The sequence below is a fragment of the Myotis davidii genome, unplaced genomic scaffold, assembly GCF_000327345.1.
Source record: "Myotis davidii unplaced genomic scaffold, ASM32734v1 scaffold62, whole genome shotgun sequence".
Classification (NCBI taxonomy): Eukaryota; Metazoa; Chordata; class Mammalia; order Chiroptera; family Vespertilionidae; genus Myotis; species Myotis davidii.
In genome coordinates, this window is record NW_006295180.1 from 1,671,542 (window position 1) to 1,676,603 (window position 5,062).

At 39.9% G+C, this 5,062-nt stretch overlaps 1 pseudogene; it reads left to right on the top strand.

Moving 5' to 3' along the window:
* Positions 1-543: 543 nt before the first annotated feature.
* On the top strand, positions 544-1,859 carry LOC102760851 (annotated as a pseudogene).
* The last annotated feature ends 3,203 nt before the right edge of the window (positions 1,860-5,062 follow it).

Genomic DNA, 5,062 nt, shown 5'->3' on the forward strand with positions numbered 1-5,062 from the left:
TGAAAGCAGAAATAGGCTGGTATACTTCCTGGCTTTTGTTTTCATAAGCCTAAGCCCCAAAGCGAGAGAATATTATAGACAAATATTGATGGTCCGAGGGAGGTTTGAGCTAAAAGGTTAAATGCTTTATTCCCCTACCCTCTCTCTACCAGACAAGAACCATACTCATATTGCAAGAAGGAGGTGGGAGACGGGGAAGAGACTGAGGCCTGTGAGTCTCAGAAGAGCCAAGCCAGACCTGACTCCCCAGCACCCTGCTGCAACAGTGGAGAGACTGCACAGAGCAATAGATGCGTCAATTGTCTACGCAGCATATGAAACCCAAGGTGAATTTGCAAAGATGTTTCCACTCCAAGCATGCACAAAAGCAGCAGAATGCCAATGCACCCATATAAGTGGTTTCCTAGAGACAGACAGTGGTACTCAGGGATACACTATGTGAACAGAGAGGCTCCATCTCCATCCCACCCCAGCAATGTGGCACAGTCCAGGGGTGGGGAGAGCTGATCCCAAATGTGACTACCTGGCAAGGACAGATAATTCTTTAAGATCCTTACCAATGACTGAGAAGACCACTTGGCAATCAAGCACTTCTCTGTATAAGATCAGTTGGAATTCGGGGCATTGCTACTCATCCCCAGCAGGCTCCTTTTGACCTCTTTAAGGCCAAGAAGAACAACAACTTCAAACTCTTGGTCTGCCCTGTGCTCATCATGGACAGATGTGATGAGTTCACACCAGAGTATTTTAACTTCATGTGTAGTGTGATTGACTCTGAAGACCTTCCCCTGAACATCTCCTGAGAAATGTTCTGGCAGAGCAAAATCTTGAAGGTCATTCATAAAAACATTGTTGAGAAGGGCCTTGAGCTCTTTTGTGAACTGGCAGAAGACAAGGAACCATAGGAAATTCCATGAGGCATTTTCTAAAAATCTAAAGCTTGGAATCCATGAGGATTGCTAATTGGCAATGCCCGTCTGAGCTTCTGAGCTATCATACTTCCCAGTCTGGAGATGACTTCTCTCCCATGAGGGAGACCCAGAAGTCCACCTAGCACATCACTGGTGAGAGCAAAGGGCAAGTTGCCAACTCTGCTTTTGTGGAACCAGTGTGGAGGTGGAGCTTTGATGTAATTCCTATGGCATAGAATATCAATGAATACTGAGTGCAGCAGCTCAAGGGGTTTTTGGGAAGAGCTTTGTCTCATTTACCAAGGAGGGCCCAGAGGTACTTGAGGATGAAGAGAAGAAGAAAATGGAAGAGAGCAAAGTCAAATTGGAGAACCTCTGCAAATTTATGAAAGAAATCTTGGATAAGGAGGTTATTAAGGTGACCATCTCCAATAGGCTTGTGTCTTCACCCTGCTGCATTGTGACTAGCAACTACGAATGAACATTGCATGGAGCACATCCTGAAAGCCCAGGCCCTTTGGGATAACTCTACTATGGGCTACATGATGGCCAGAAAGCACCTGAAGATCAACCTTTCCACTCCGTTGTGGAGTCTCTATGGCAAAAGGCAGAGGTAGACAAGAATGACAATGCTGTTAAGGACCATGTGGTACTCCTGTTTGAGGCTGTGCTGCTCTCTTTTGGCTTTTCACTCGAGTTTCCCCAGACCCACTCCAACCACATCTACCTCATGATCCAGCCAGGAGCAGGCACTGATGACAGTGAAGTGACAGCAGAAGGACCCAGAGCTGCTATTCCTAATGAGAGGCCCTCCTTGAGCATGATGAGGATGCCTCTCACAGGGAAGAAGTAGATGAGGAATTTCTTATCTCGTACCCTCTGCATATTATCTTCATGGCTCCCCCAGTAGCCTTGAGTGGTCCTAGCCCGCCTGGTTTCCTCTGCTGATGTCTGTGTGCTTTTTCTTTCCTGCCTTTCTGCCTGAGGCAGGATGCAAAGGCTTCAAGCCTTCTCTTCCCACATTTGACACTGGGTTTGGATGTTGTGTATTGTGGTGTCTTTTGTTGTTGTTTATTTTGTTCTGAAATTACAGTATGCAAAATAAAGAATATGCAGTTTTAAGGGAAAAAAATTTCATCTTCCTCAGGTCTGGTAAGTCAGTCACCATTTGTGCATATGCTTTCCAACTTCCAAAATGTTATTACTGTTCTCTTCTCTCACCATCTTTGTCTTTCTGGGTTTATGCAAGCAACAAATAACCTTTCCTGTTATTTTAGTGGGGCTTAGGCTAGAGCAAAAGTTGATGTGTATGTTCAGTCCAACATCTTTGCCAGAAGTACCTTCTATAGTTTCTGCAATGCCACTTAAAAATTGTGATTTCTTAGGCTCCATTAACAAAAGGAAACCATCTGAAACAAGGAAAATGATGGTGGTGAGTGAAGTCTGGAGGACTATTTTCAGTTCTGGCCACAACTTTTCAAACTAGCAGAACTGGAATTATTTTACAGGACAGTGACTAGAATATTAATAGAACAATTGAAGGGAACAGGAATATATTCAAGAGAGAATGAAAATTTCCAGAAGTTGACTTCAAATATTTGAAAAGCTGATGTTCACTTATTTATTCACCCATGTGAGTTCTTCCATGTGCTAGGAAACATTCTTCCAGCCTGTGGACAGAGTAGTAAACATGACCGATTCCCAATTCTGTGGAGCTTATATCTAGTGGGGGAAAACCGATTTCCTCTGGATGTACTCACTGTAGAAATAGAACAAATGAATAAAAGTCATTAGAAGATAAATTTTAAATGAATACAATGAAGAACTTCAAAGTGTTAAAATTGGTAAAGTGTAATGAACAACTTGTTCAAACCCCTCAAAAGGTGATGAGAACTAGCATCTACCCCCCAAAAAAATGTTTAACAGAGAAGTTAATTGCATTGGCTCTGGTCAGAATCCCAACCCCAATCCTTGGTAACTATTGACATTACCTCTCTGGGCTTCTATTGTTTCACAGGTAAAATCTGACTAATAATAATATGTTGTATACGGTGTTGCGAGGATTGAATAAGTTATGTGTGTAAAGTGCTTAGAAGATTACCTGTAGAATACAGTAAGTACTACATAAGCATTAGCTACTATTATTCATTTTTGACCAATTTTTATTTTGCATAAATTTTAAACCTATCTAAAAGTTGCAAAAATAAAGTACAATGAACATTATATACTCTTTACCTAAATTGACCAGTTGTTAACATATACCACATTTACTCTATCTCCTTCTGGGTGATTGGTTTGTTTTGTTATTGGATCATTTTAGTATTAGTTAAATCTTCACCCCTACATACTTCTCTATATAATCTCCCACATAGCCATAACAAATTACCATACTCATGAAATTTAATACTGATACAATTCTATTCTCTAATAAGTGGTTCATATTCAGTTCTCCCCAATTGTCCCAAAAATGTCCTTTAGCTTTTTTTAAAAAAAAACCATAATCCAGTCAAGAATTGGGTGTTACATTTAATTGTCATATCTTTTTAGCCTCTTTAATCTAGAATCACTCACTAAGCTTTTTTTGTCTTTTATTACATTTGCATTTTTGAGGATTCCAGACCATTTTCCCATAATCTACCCCAATTTAGATTTGTCTGATTTTCCTCATGATTAAATTTAAGTTTAACATTTCTGACAGATATACTATTCAGGTGAGGTGGTTTTTCAGAACATCACCTGAGGGGACACATGATGTCAGTTTGTCCCATTATTCCCATCTGGTTAATGTGGTGCCTGCCACCTTCCCCTTTGGTTATTAGTAAGTCATCTGTGGTGTCATATTCCGAGACTGAATTTTCTAGATGGTCTTTCACCTGGTGGTGTTAGCAATCATGTATGGGTTGTTTGTTTTTTTAATCTCACAATGGGCATGGCATGGTCAACAAGATGAACAAAGAAGATTATTTTGGTTCAGGAAAAAAAGATTGCCATAGGGTATAGTGGGAGCCTATAGCCAGTAGTTAGCTCCACTTAATAAAAGAATTTATAAGCGCTAGTAAAAATGCACATATCTGAAAATTACTACCTGAAAATGACACTGGGCAAATGTCCTTTACATATCTGAAAATGACACTGGGCAAATGTCCTTAAATTTATTTTTCCATAAAACAGGAATTGTAATTTCTGTCTGGTAGAGTTCATTTGTGTATTGATACAAAGAGAAACTTAAAGATGATGATGATGATGATGATGATGATGATGATGATGGCTGCACTATTGCAGGATGAATTTGATTCAGTTATGAACATTATTGGATTAATGAAGATGGCACATTTAATCAAATGTTGACTCTAAGATATACAAGATGTCATTGAAATTAAAGCATTGCTTCCTGGGTTTGGACAAATTAGGAAGGGTAGGTGTAGCCAGAAGGAAATAGAGAAGTTTGATCTTTGTCATATTCAGACTTTGTCATAATTGGTGATGATGCATCCAGTCTGAAATGCATGCAGAAGTGGTAAGATTCAATGTTGTACTTTTAGAAATAACAATCATCTAAGAAGACCATAAAAACTGTAAGTTTCTAAGCTAAGCTGACCCTTCAGAGATTGAGTGAGGTTTTGGCCTACTGCCAGGGGAGATAAAGTGTTACATGAATCTAAAAGGTCAGCTCAGGGGAGGAAAGTCAATTTATGTGTCATCAGATTATAGATAGTAATCATATACTTGCATGTGATAGCATTGGTCTGAATCCTGGTCTTTTGTTGATAGGTTAAGGCAATTCAACATGTACATTGCCGGGAGAGTTGACACAGGAACAGCCAGAGAGGTCTGCAGTCAACTCTGAGAGGTGTACTTCAGATCTGTGCTGTCCAATATGTGGTCACTAGCCACACGTGATTCAACTAGAATGAAAGAAGCAATAGTTAATGTACTTTTAGGGTATACTTCTCTAAGTTCTCAAGTATTTTTTTTTTAATTTAAGGTCCTGGCCAGTGTAGTTCAGTTGGTTGGAGGATGGTCCCATAGACCAAGGGGTCCTGGGTTTTATTCCTGATCAGGGCACATCCAGGAGATAGCCGGCCAGTTGATGTTTCTCTCACATTGATATTTCTCTCTCTCTCCCTTCCTCTTTCATATATATATATATA